Raw genomic sequence first — 13,840 nt, 5'->3', positions numbered from 1 at the left:
AGTGATTCTCTTGCCTCAGCCTCCCTAGTAGCTGGGATTACAGGCACGTGCCACCACACCCGGCTAATTTTTCGTATTTTTAGTACAGAGAGGGTTTCATTATGTTGGCCAGGCTGGTCTCAAACTCCTGACCTTAGGTGATCCACCCACCTCAGCCTCCCAAAGTGCAGGGATTACAGGCGTGAGCCACCATGCCCGGCCACTTTCTGTATTTTTTAATAAATAAGAAATACACATTTAGTAGTACTTACAAAGAACTGTAGGCCATAGCAAATATTCAATAACTGGAAAACGCCAATGAACATTATTGGGTAGTGTTTAAATAACAAAATGTTCAAATATTTGACAAGATTAACAACACTATACAGAATCACGAGTTGAAATTGCCAGTTTAGGCTGAGTGTCGTGGCACGTGCCTATAATTACAGCACTTTGGGAAGCGAGAGCAGGAGGGTCTCTTGAGCCCACAGTTTGAGGCTATAGTGAGCTATGATTGCACCACTGCACTCCAGCCTGGGCAATAGAGCAAGACTCTATCTCTTAAAAAAAGAGAGAGGGAGAGAAATTGCCAATTTAAGGACTTATTTGTTTCCAAAACTTGTTATTTATTAGAACATCATTTGTAGGATTTGTATAAAATACACTGCACATAAACATTAGTATTTGTGAGAATGATTCACTCTTAACAGCAGAGAGAGCCACAAATATACTTTTAGTGTGTCAACAGCTACAAAAAGTATTCTGACTACTTATCTCCTAGGTACTCTTGTCCCATATGCTGGAATTGTCTACCTTAACTTTATTTATTTATTTTTTTGAGACAATCTTGCTCCAGCTCCCAGGCTCAAGTGCAGTGGCGTGATCTTGACTCACTGCAACCTCCACCTCCCGGGTTCAAGCAATTCTTGTGCCTCAGCCACCCAAGTAGCTGGGATTTATAGGCATGTGCCACCATGCCCAGCTAGGTTTTTTGTAGAGACAGGGTTTTGCCATGTTGGCCAGGCTGGTCTTGAACTCCTGACCCCAAATGATCCAACCACCTCAGCCTCCCAAAGTACTGGGATTACAGTACCTTAACTTTAGACTCCGTGTGTCAACGTTGCCTTCTCTTGCTTTCAACTTGACATCGGTGGATTTCTTTAAGCCAGGAATGCCTCTATGTTGACTGTTAAGCATTAATTCTCACAGGAGAATTATAATGCTTTTCCCCATTTTCCCAATTTCTTGACTGATCATTTTTGGGATTCAGAAGAACATACAGATTTCCTGATAAATTCCAGGAGGGATTTCCTGCATAGAAACACTACTTTGGGGCTGGGCACAGTGGCTCATGCCTATAATCCCAGCACTTTGGGAGGCCGAGGCGGTTGGATCACTTAAGGTCAGGAGTTCGAGACCAGTCTGGCCAGCATGGTGAAACCTCATCTCTACTAAAAATACAAAAAAAAAAAAAAAAAAAAAAAAAAAACCAGGCATGGTGCTGTACACCTCTAGTCCAAGCTACTCGGGAGGCTGAGGCAGGAGAATCGCTTAAACCTGGGAGGTGTAAGTTGCCATGAGCAGAGATTGTGCCACTGCACTCCAGCCTGGGTGACAGAGTGAGACTCTGTCTCAAAAAAGAAAAAGAAAGGCCGGGCGCAGTGGCTCATGCCTGTAATCCCAGCATTTTGGGAGGCCGAGGCAGGCGGATCACGAGGTCAGGAGTTCGAGACCAGCCTGACCAACATGGTGAAACCCATCTCTCCTAAAAATACAAAAATTAGCCGGGCGTGCTGGTGCATGCCTGAAATCCCACCTACTCAGGAGGCGGAGTCAGGAAAATTGCTTGAACCAGGGAGGCAGAGGTTGCAGCGAGCTGAGATCCCGCCACTGCACTCCAGCCTGGGTGACAGAGGGAGATTCGTCACACACACACACACACAAACGGAAAAAGAAAGAAAAAGAAACACTACTCTGGGCTGAGCAGCGTCGGCAAGTCAAGTCTGCTTCTGAAATTTTTTTTTTTTTTTTTTTTTTTTTTTTTTTTTTTTGAGACGGAGTCTCGCTCTGCCGCCCAGGCTGCTGGAGTGCAGTGGCCGGGTCTCAGCTCACTGCAAGCTCCACCTCCTGGGTTTACGCCATTCTCCTGCCTCAGCCTCCCAAGCAGCTGGGACTACAGGCGCCCGCCATGTCGCCCGGCTAGTTTTTTGTATTTTTTAGTAGAGACGGGGTTTCACCATGTTAGCCAGGATGGTCTCGATCTCCTGACCTCGTGATCCGCCCGTCTCGGCCTCCCAAAGTGCTGGGATTACAGGCTTGAGCCACCGCGCCCGGCCTGCTTCTGAAATTTTACCTAGAACATTGAATCTTGCCTTTTTGGTTTCAGGGGCCTCAGAGCCAGAGAATCCAAGTATGGATCTTAGCTCTACCAGTTCCTGGTGGTAAGAGCTTGGGCAAGTCACTTTAACTCTTTGAGCTTCAATTTAATTGATAGAATAATGTGTGGGAAGTCAATGCTTGCTTTGCGAGTCAATATTGTAGGAGGGTTAAGAGTGTGGCTCTGGAGTCAGTCAGTCTGAGGCTTGAATCCTGGCTCCATTACTTACTACCTCTTTGATCTGAGGCAAGTTACGAGCCACTCCATTTTTCTCTTCTGTAAAGTGGTGGCACTCATTGATCATTGTGGCAAACATCATCTTCATAGAGTTTTCATGAGTTTAAGTTGGATCACATATGAAAATGCTTAACACAGAGCATGGTATATTGTAAGTGCTTGATAAACACAAACCACTGTAGCTGTTACCTGCTGTATCTACCTCTCGAGGCAGTCATGAGGATGAAAGGGAGGCTGTGTTGGGGAAGTGCTTTCTAAGCGTGAAATGGTAGCCACACACTTCTCTTGCCTTCAGAGATGGGATGGTCCAAAGCTATGGGCAAACATTATATCCCCAATATAATACTTGGTATCCCCAAGTAAGGGGCCTGCGAATATTTACCTATATCCACAGAAGGTAGCTGTGTTGAGGCGAGTGTCACCATGGGTGGCTGGAAAACAGTGCAAAATGCTCTCAGCTGAGGGATAATTGCAGTCATGAGGGCAAAGTCTGCCATGGTATGACTTGGGGCACCCTTGGGGACAGGGAGAAAACCGATTTTTCAGAAGGAGGCTTTAGAGGAAGGATCATGTTAAATGGAACCTGCCCACTGTATGTTTTTGTTTTTGTTTTTAATTAGGGGCCGCATCAGAGGAAGGGGACATGTAATAGAAGGTGGTTGGAGGGCTCTGACTTTTGTCTGAAACTGCTATTGGTGAAACGTTGAACTTAGGGCGCATAGGAATGCATGTCCTAATGTCATAGGACTGAGCTGGAACCAGTGCACCCTCTCGCGCTGTGCATGCGCCACGATGTCATTCATTTCCTAGACCGTAGACCAAACATAGCTCAAAGGGCTTCCAAAGAGGATCGCATGTCATTCTGACAGCAGCCCCCTCAACAACGTACAGATGAGGGCTTGGAGTCCCGGGAAGTCATGTCCATTGCCCAAGGTCACACAACTGATATTAATATATTATGAAGTCAGGATTCAGACACAGTTCAAGCTCTTTTTGTTTGTGTGTTTTTTGAGCCAGAGTCTCACTCTATCGTCCAGGCTGGAGTGCAGTGGCACAATCTCAGCTCACTGCAACCTCCACCTCCCAGATTCAAGTGATTCTCGTGCCTCAGCCTCCCGAGTAGCTGGGACTACAGACGTGTGCCACCACGCCTGGCTAGTTTATAGACCAAGCTCTTAGCCTCACCAGCCTGCCTCAACCACCAGGTGCCAGACTGCTGATCTTGAACAAGGAAGAAAAAAATCCAAATGTAGGAGGTTTCAGTGCCTAAATGTCCTCCTTTCTTGCCTTTGGTAACAACTTTTTCTGTCTCAGAATATCACTGCTACTTCTCTGGACACTGCTTCTTTGCTTCCAGGGCTGTTTTTCTTGCTTAGCCCTAAGTCAGTCTCGTTTGGGCCCTGTCTTTAGACTCTTTCTCCTTTATGTGCACAGCTCCAGCTGTTGGTCCTCTCTCAGTCTAACCCAGACTGCCCCTCTGAGCGCCAGCCTGAGCAGCCAGCTGCCCCCTTGACATCCCCTCTCTGGGTCTCATGCATGATGTCTCCCATAACACGGCTTGCCTCCCAAGTGCTACCTCCTCCCTGCCATGGCCTCTTGGTTCCAAATTGTGGTGTAGTGGTGGGGAATTTAGAAAGCCTTTAAAGACTAAACCTCTTGAATGAGTTCTCAGGGCTAGAGATAGACCACAGAGTGTGTTCTCTGAGAGCTACCAACAGTCTGGGGACGAACTTGGAGGGTGGAATTCACCATTTAATCAGTCGGCTGGCTACAGAATGCCCAGCTGCATGCCAGGTCCAGCCGCTGGGGTGGAAAGATGCATTCATGAGTAGAACAGACAGGATTGCTGGCTTTAGGGAGCATCCAGGCTGTTGGAGAAGACAGACGTCATGCAGTCCAAAATACACTCTTATAAACTGTGGTAAGTGTCATGAAGGAAAAGTTCTTGGTGCCATAAAAGCATATTGTAGATCTAAATTAGATTAAGGTAGTCAAAGAAGGTCATTGTGAGAAAGTGACAATTACTGTCTCCTGAGATCTGAGTTGGGGAGGAGAATTCCATAGACAGGCAAGAGTAGGCCCAAAAGACCCAGGAGTGGGAAAGAGCTTGCCATGGTGGGAAAACTGAAAGGCAATCCATGTAGTGGGAGCTGAACGTGCAGGGAGATGGGCTGAGATAAGGCCGGGTGGCCTGGGCAGGGGTGGTGGCAGAGCCTCGTGGGCCACAGTAAGGAGCCTGGAGGTTTTGGGTTAACTTTTTTTTTTTTCTTAAATTTGAGACACAGACTCACTGTCCCCAGGCCTGGAGTACAGTGGTGTGATCTTGGCTCATTGCAGCCTCTACCTGTGGGGTTCAAGCGAGTCTCCCACCTCAGCCTCTCAAGTAGCTGGGATTACAGGCACCCGCCACTACACCTGGCTAATTTTTGTATTTTTAGTAGAGCGAGTGTTTTGCCATGTTGGCCAGGCTGGTCTCGAACTCCTGACCTCAAGTGATCCACCCTCCTTGGCCTCCCAAAGTGCTTACAAATCCCCAAAGGGATTACAGGCATGAGCCACTATGCCCTTCCTGGTTTAACTTTTTATTTGAAAATAATTTCAAAGTTACAGAAAAGTCTCAAGAATAGTACAACGGACACCTGCATAGCCTTTGTCCCAGATTCATCTGGTATTCACATTTTACCCAATTTTTCTGTCACTGGCTCTCTCTCTATTTAAGGTATATGCGGATGACTTTGATTCCAGTCTAGTTGAGAATAAGTTGCAGACCTCATGTTCCTCTACCCCTAAATAGTGTGCGTTTCCTCCCACAGTACAGTTACCCACTGCATTACATTTCACACTGATCCAATGTGGTATCTAATTCACCTCCCGTCTTGTCACTTGTCTCAGTAATGCCCTTTAGATGGCGTTTCTCCTCTAGCACAGGATCCAGTCTGAGAATGATGTATGACATTCAGTCGTTGTCTCGCTCTAGTATCCCTTCATCGGGAATGGTCAGCCTTTCTTTGTCTTGTATGGTGTTGACTTTATTGAAGAATTCAATCTTCCCCTTTATTTTAATAGAACATTCTTCATTTGGGGTTTGTCTGCTGTTTCTTCATTACAATATATGGGTTACGCATTCCTGGCTGGAAGACCGTGTAAGTGATACTGTGTCCTTCTCAGTGTTAACAGCTAAAGCCATACATGTCTGTCTGTTCCTCCTTGGTGATTTTTTTTTTTTTTTTAAACAGAGTCTCACTGTGTTGCCTAGGCTGGAGTACAGTGGTGTGATCGCAGCTCACTGCAACCTCTCCCTCCTGGGTTCCAGCAATTCTCCCTGCCTCAGCCTCCTGAGTATCTGGGATTACAGGTACCCACTACCATGCCTGGCTAATTTTTGTATTTTTTAGTAGAGTCAGGATTTTGCCATGTTGACCAGGCTGGTCTTGAACTCCTGACCTCAGGTGGTCCTCCTGCCTCGGCCTCCCAAAGTGCTGGGATTACAGGAGTGAGCCACCACGCCCAGCCCCTCCTTGGTGATTTTAATTTTGGTCACCAAGTCAAGGTTATCTGATTTCTCCAATCTATAGTCACTATTTTTCCCTTATAACAAGTAGTCTATGAGGAGGTATTTTATAACCATGACTATATCCTATTCCACATCAAAAGTTAAATAGATGAGACTTAACACCTATTGATGATTCTTGCCTAAGAATCACAATGGTTACAGAATAGTAACTCAACCCCAGGACTCCCTCCACATTTATTAGTCAACACTTGGCATTCTTCTGTCCACTTATTTATAGATTCACTATTTGTAGGAACTCTTGGATTTCTATTATTTTCCAATAAATTTTACAATTAGTTATTAATCTTAATTATTTTGGTGCTCAGATGGTCCCAGATTTGGCTGCTGGAAGCTCCTTAAAACTAGAAGCTTGGATTTCATCCCAGCTTCAGTGGAGTGGCATGATTCAGTTTACAGAGAAGATCACCCTGACTGCTGTGTGAGAATGCACTTATGGGGGCACAGATGAGGAAGCAGGGAGACCCTTGTGTAGTCCAGATGGGAGATGTGGCTTAGATTAGGGTTGTGACATACAGGGGGAGGGAATGGATAGAGGTGAGAGAAACATTGGAAGCCATGTGCGGTGGCTCACACCTGTAATCCTAACACTTTGGGAGGCCAAGGCAGGAGGATAACTTGAGGCCAGGAGTTTGAGACCTGCCTGGGCAACATAGCAACAGCCTGTCTCTTAAAAAAAAAAAGGTAAGAATTAGTCAGGCATGGTGCTGTGCACCTGTAGTCCTAACTATCTGGGAGGCTGAGGTGGGAGGATCACTTGAGCCCAGAAGTTTGAGGCTCCAGTGAGCCATGGTTGTGTACTCCAGCCTCAGTAACAGAGTGAGACCCTGTCTCTAGAAGAAAAGAAAAACATTGGAGGTAGAATCAGCAGGACTTAGTGGTGGATTAAACGCACAGTCAGAGAGGCAGAGTTGAGAGCTACCGGAGCAGCCGGAGGAATGGTGGAGATGTTGACTGATACGGGGAAGACAAGCAGAGTAAGGGGTTGGGTAGGGGGAAGGTGTTAGATGCATTGAGTTCGAGGGGTCTGGAACATCCAGTGTTCTCTGGCACCCAAGTGAAGGGGTCAGCGAGACAGCTAGACTCTGGAGCTGACACAGAAGTCCAGACCAGAAGTAAACTTAAGGCCACGAATCCACGGTCTTGGATGAAATGTTGTAAGGGGAGAATGTGGACTGATATGGGAGCGCACTGTTTGGGGGTACAGGGGTGTATGGCCAGAATTTGCAATGCAGAGGTAGGTGGGGACAAAGGCACACGGCGCCTGGAGTGTCAGGCCAAATGCTGAGCACTGGGGAGCCCACTGAATAGTCCTGAGCAGGGCAGTGAGTGACAGGTGTGATTGGCATTTCAGGAGGACTGTTCTGACAGCCAAGTACAGACGATCTGGGGGGTCATGGCAGTGGTTGATGCTGTCGTCCTTTCTAAAATAAATCTGCTCATCTCTTGCCCCTGGAGGTGGCTCAGGTGGGTCACCATGCCTGAATGCCCTCTCCTTGTTCATCTGGGCAAAAAAACGATGATTATAACACCTGTCTCAACTGCACTTACCAGCCTCCGGTGATGTGATAGCAAACCCATGTCTCCCTGCCTCCTTGCGGCTAGAGCCATGGAACCTGCTCCCAGGACCTTTTCCCAGCCAGGTGTAACACAGCAGGTGTGAGTGTGCACAGGCTGCTCCCCAAGGCTTGCTGGAGTCTGGGGACCATGATACTCTGCCCTGGCATACTTTGAGTTCTGTGTGGTCTCTGTCATTCAGGCCACTGCTCATTCAAACCTGTATGTTGTCCTCTCCCACCCCACACGGCCCATAGAGGGTGGGTTTAAGCCAGAATGAACATCCTGGGGTACAGGCGTCCAGGAAGTCTGCAGTCCTGCCTACGGGGTGCTGAGAGCCCCTTGGCAGTACACGGATAACCAAAGGCAGAAATTTTAAGAGACCAGAGGGAGGGGCAGGTGCTCTGGGAGCCCAGGAAAGGCCAGAGTGTTTCTGGTTGGAGAAATCAGGGTCGTTCCCAGAGAAGATGGCGTTTGAACTGGAACTTGAGGAGAAGACTATTATCCATTTCACACAAGAAATATTTGATTATGCCGGGCGCGGTGGCTCACGCCTGTAATCCCAGCACTCTGGGAGGCCGAGACGGGTGGATCACAAGGTCAGGAGATCGAGACCATCCTGGCTAACATGGTGAAACCCCGTCTCTACTAAAAATACAAAAAACTAGCCGGGCGTGGTAGCGGGCGCCTGTAGTCCCAGCTACTCGGGAGGCTGAGGCAGGAGAATGGCGTGAACCCAGGAGGCGGAGCTTGCAGTGAGCCGAGATCGTGCCACTGCACTCCAGCCTGGGTGACAGAGCAAAGACTCTGTCTCAAAAAAAAAAAAAAAAGAAATATGGCCGGGTGCGGTGGCTCAAGCCTGTAATCCCAGCACTTTGGGAGGCCGAGACGGGCAAATCACGAGGTCAGGAGATCGAGACCATCCTGGCTAACACGGTGAAACCCCGTCTCTACTAAAAAAAAATACAAAAAAACTAGCCGGGCGAGGTGGCGGGCGCCTGTAGTCCCAGCTACTCGGGAGGCTGAGGCAGGAGAATGGCGTGAACCCGGGAGGCGGAGCTTGCAGTGAGCTGAGATCCGGCCACAGCACTCCAGCCTGGGCGGCAGAGCGAGACTCCGTCTCAAAAAAAAAAAAAAAAAAAAAAAAAAAGAACTATTTGATTATTCAGTAAAAAGAGGAAATAAAAAAATCAGACCAGTCTGGCTAACATGGTGAAACCCCCTCTCTACTAAAAATGCAAAATTAGCCAGGAGTGGCAGGCGGGCACCTGTAATCCCAGCTACTTGGGAGGCTGAGGCAGGAGAATCACTTAAACTCGGGAGGCGGAGGTTGCAGTGAGCCGAGATCATGCCACTGCACTCCAGCCTGGGGGACAGAGCGAGACTCCATCTCAAAAAAATTAAAAAAAGAAAAAAGAAAAAGAGGCCGGGCACGGTGGCTCACGCCTGTAATCCCAGTACTTTGGAAGGTCGAGGCGGGTAGATCACGAGGTCAGGAATTCGAGACCAGCCTGGCCAATATGATGAAACCCTGTCTTTACTAAAAATACAAAAATTAGCTGGGCACAGTGGCGGGTGCCTGTAATCCCAGCTACTCGGGAGGCTGAGGCAGGAGAATCACTTGAACCTGGGAGGTGGAGTTTGCAGTGAGCTGGATCGCGCCACTGCACTCCAGCCTGGGCGACAGAGCAGGACTTCGCCTCAAAAGAAAAGGAAAAAGAAAAACAGTCAAAGCCCCACTTCCTCATATTTTATTGACATTGTCAACACAGCCATTATAGGTTGCATAACAATCCATTAGGTGGATCCTGCATAGTTAGTCCTCTTATCGTTGGACTAATTCCAGGCCTCAGGACATGGGCTTCTGGCCTGTGGCTGGGCAGTGGGGCCAGATGCAACTCAGGAATTGGTGCTTGAGCCCATCCACTCATTCTTCCACTCAGCAAATGTCTATTAAGAACTCAGCACCTACCAGGCCCTGTAGATCCAATGAGTATCAGGACATGGTTCCTGTCCTGTCAAGTCTACTAGTGAGTGAGTCATAAGTGAAAAGAATTAGCTGTAGAGCGACGTGTAGAGTGCCACAATCGAGGCACAGGATGTTCCAAGATGTGGTGATGACATAGACACAGGAGCTTCAGCCCTGGGAGCAGGAGAGGACACCAGGAGGAGTCGAGGAGTGAGACAGGACAGGCCTGATGACACAGGCCAGGGGACCAAGCCCCAGGGACGCCGCCAAGTATGTCTCTGTCCACAAGCAGAAAGCTCATCCCACCACCTCTCAAGCCTCTGAGTGTTTGTTTTTCTCTGTTTTCTATTTCAAATATTCCCTTTCTCCCATTTTTTGGGGGGACTGTTTTTATACTACTTTCCAAAATCTCAACTTGCATGCATGCTTAATTCATTTCATTTGTTTTCTCTTTTTGCCACTAAAAGCATTTAATGCTGTTTTTACCTCTGCATATAGCTTTGCCTGTTAATCCTTTCTATTTTCTAAATAGTCTGCTTTTTAATTTTTTTAATTCTTGATTTACATCTTGTCCTAAGGATAATTTGAGATGCTACTTACATTTCAAAATTTCTAAGTGGTGTGTTTTACATTATTGTTAGTTGTATTGCATTTTGATCCGAGAATGGTTTCTAGAATTTCTACTTTTCAAAATTTACCAAAATACTCTTTGTAGCTTAATAATTATTTACTTTTGTCCACTGTCCATGAAACTTGAAAAGAAGGTGTACTGTTTGTTTTCAGGGTAAGAAATGTATATGTTCATATCTTCTATGTCCTTATTTATTTTTTGATTACGTGTTCAGAAAATGTGTTAGAATATTTCCAATAAAACTGTTTCTCATGTTTTTCTTTGTATTGCTATATATTTTATTTCACAGTTCTTTGTTGTTTATTTAACATAAGAAGAAAAAAAGGCCGGGCGCGGTGGCTCACGCCTGTAATCCCAGCACTTTAGGAGTCTGAGGTGGGCGGATCACGAGGTCAAGAGCTCGAGACTATCCTGGCCAACATGGAGAAACCGCATCTCTACTAAAAATACAAAAATTAGCCAGGTGTGGTGGCACATGCCTGTAATCCCAGCTACTCAGGAGGCTGAGGCAGGAGAATCACTTGAACCCAGGAGGCAGAGGTTTCAGTGAGCTGAGATCTCGCTGTTGCACTCCAGCCTGGGCAACAGAGCAAGACTCAGTCTCAAAAAAAAAAAAATTAAACCCATTCAAGGCTGGGCCCAGTGGCTCACACCTGTGATCCCAGAACTTTGGGAGGCCCAAGTGGGTGGATCCCTCGAGCTCAGGAGTTTGAGACCAGCCTGGGCAACATGGTGAAACCCCTTCTCTAACAAAAAATACAAAAATTAGCCGGACGGGGTGGAGTGTGCCTATAGTCCCAGCTACTTGGGAAGCTGAGTGGGAGGATCACTTGAGCCCGGGAGGTAGAGGCTGAAGTGAGCTGAGATTGCACCACTGTGCACCAGCCTTAGCAACAAGAGCAAAGCTCCATCTCACAAAAAAAGAAAAAAAATTAGGGCTGGGTGCGATGGCTCACGCCTGTAATCCCAGCACTTTGGGAGGCCGAGGTGGGCGGATCACGAGGTCAGGAGATCGAGACCATCCTGGCTAACACGGTGAAACCCCGTCTCTACTAAAAATACAAAAAATGACCAGGTGCGGTGGCTCACACCTGTAATCCCAGCACTTTGGGAGGCCGAGGTGGGCGGATCACGAGGTCAGGAGATCGAGACCATCCTGGCTAACACGGTGAAACCCCGTCTCTACTAAAAATACAAAAAATGACCAGGTGCGGTGGCTCACACCTGTAATCCCAGCACTTTGGGAGGCCAAGGCAGGTGGATCACAAGGTCAGGAGATCGAGACCATCCTGGCTAACATGGTGAAACCCCATCTCTACTAAAAATACAAAAAAATTAGCCGGGCGTTGTGGCGGGCGCCTGTAGTACCAGCCACTCAGGAGGCTGAGGCAGGAGAATGGTGTGAACCCAGGAGATGGAGCTTGCAGTGAGCTGAGATTGCACCACTGCACTCTAGCTTGGGCGACAGAGTGAGACTCTGTCTCAAAAATGAATAATAATAATAATAATAATAATAATACAAAAAATTAGCCGGGCGTGGTGGCAGGCGCCTGTGGTACCAGTTGTTCAGGAGGCTGAGGCAGGAGAATGGTGTGAACCCAGGAGGCGAAGCTTGCAGTGAGCTGAGATTGCGCCACTGCACTCCAGCCTGGGCGACGGTGAGAGATTCCATCTCAAAAAAAAAAAAAAAAAATTAAAAATATAGGCCGGTTCTTCTTCGTGCTTGGCATAGAGCTCCTGCAGCTGAGCCTGGGTCATCCCTGCCCTGCCCGGCTCTGGGTGCACCCTGCAAGGCTCCTGCTGGTGTCCCTGGAACATGGGAGGCTGCTGAGTGTGAGTGGCAGTGTCCGGCAGGAGCTGGGTGGCAGGGAGGGCGTCCATGGCTGCAGCCAACAAGGGCAACAAGTCCAGGGTCCAGAGGAGTATCCGCTCTGCTTTGTGGCAGACCATGACACAGAGGGCTCCCGTGTCGCTGTGGGTTGCTGCGGGTGTGAACAAAGGGGGATGAATGCAGAAATGAAGACAAAGATAAAAAGATCTATTTTGAAAGGAGTCAGGGGGCTCCTTGCTTCTAGTGAACAAGGGCAGCCCTGAGCTTCCACAGCCCTTTGTATTTATCAGGTGGGAAGAGCAGGGAGGGAGAGGTAACTGTTGGTCAGTTGCTTGATTTATCACAGGTACACATAATTTCTTTCTTTGTACAACAGGCTTCAGATGTTCTTATAGGTAATCACAAGGAACACTGCGCTTGGGGCCTGACGGCCCTCAGCACTCCCCGCCGGGGGCAGATGCCAACACCCTGCTTTCATGAGAACAGTTTACCGTTTACTCATATAGCCTCCAGTGGTATACTGAGTTGGTCACAACCCCCATTTTCTTGGCCTGTAACACTCCCAGAGCCACGTCTGCTTTGATGAGAAGCTTCATGACTCGGTGCTCATGGTCACCCAGGACAGCGACAGTAGCTTTCTGGTCAAGGTTGGCCTCCTGAAGATCCTGCGCAGGTATGAGATTACCTTCGCTCTGCCCCCGCCCAGTGCGCAGGCTGAGCAAGGACGTCCGCGAGGCACCTGTCCCCAGCCTCTGCATGTCAAGCTCCTCAGCGTCGTACCTGTCCCTGAAGGTTACAGTGTCAAGTGTGAGTACTTGGCGCACAAAGAGGGCATCCTCAAAGCAGAGATGCTGCCAGCCTGCGAAGGTGGCGCCGGTGTCTGTGTGCGCGTGGCAGTGCAGGCGGGCGCCAGAGGCAGACATCACCGCATGCCCACCTGCGGGATGGTGTCAAGGGCTCGCGCACAACACTGGAATAAGACTCGCAGCACAGCCACCAGAACGGCTTTGACTGAGGCCCCTGCCCGCCCCAGCCCCCAGCCTTAAACCCCGCCTGGTCCCTGGGACACGCTGCGTGATGGTGGCTTCCTCGCCCCTCTCTGGGGTGGGCATGGGGTGGAGTGGCCCTGGCCAGCCTCCCACCTCTGCCTTCATTCCTGCCACCACCCTGCCTCTCCCATGTCCTCTTCCACTTCCTCCTTTCCGTGTGCCTCAGGCTCCTGTCAGAAGACATGGGTTGAGCCCACAAGGAGACTGTCTGCGGAAGGGATGGGGAGGGCCTGGGGTGGGTTCTCCCCACTGCCCACCCCGAGCCACAGAGGCTCCAGCCAGGGTCTGGGAGAGGACGAAGCTTGCTCTGTGACATCGTGGCCCCATCACTGCTGCTGCTGCCTGGCGTCAGCCACCTCTCCTGCCCCTCCCTCTTCTCCACTGCTGTGCACAATGAGTCCCCACCTCCCACCCCTCAGGTCTGTGTTACTTGGTTTTTAAGTGACTGATTGGGATAGAACCCTAAAGAAATAAAACTTCCAGTGGATACGAAATTATATATATATGGGCATGGTGACTCATGCTTGTAATTCCAGCACTTTGGAAGGCCATACAGGAGGATCACTTGAGACCAGGAGTTCGAGACCAGCCTGGTCAGCAGAGCGAGACCCCATCTCTATCTACAAAAATAAAAAATAA

The 13,840-nt window shown here is 48.7% G+C and overlaps 1 long non-coding RNA gene and 1 pseudogene across 1 annotated transcript; one reads left to right on the top strand and one right to left on the bottom strand.

The window, feature by feature from the left end:
• The first annotated feature begins 11,958 nt into the window (after positions 1-11,958).
• Positions 11,959-13,524, top strand: LOC117088738 (annotated as a pseudogene).
• LOC117088739 lies at positions 12,359-13,388 on the bottom strand. The gene is made up of 2 exons (XR_004439293.1): positions 13,295-13,388; positions 12,359-12,938 (listed from the first exon to the last, which is right to left on the bottom strand). It is a non-coding gene; the product is annotated as an uncharacterized LOC117088739 (long non-coding RNA).
• Positions 13,525-13,840: the final 316 nt, after the last annotated feature.

The sequence above is a fragment of the Trachypithecus francoisi genome, unplaced genomic scaffold (genome assembly GCF_009764315.1).
Source record: "Trachypithecus francoisi isolate TF-2019V2 unplaced genomic scaffold, Tfra_2.0 Lachesis_group10, whole genome shotgun sequence".
NCBI classification, from domain to species: Eukaryota; Metazoa; Chordata; class Mammalia; order Primates; family Cercopithecidae; genus Trachypithecus; species Trachypithecus francoisi.
This window is presented reverse-complemented; position numbering and strand designations above follow the sequence as displayed.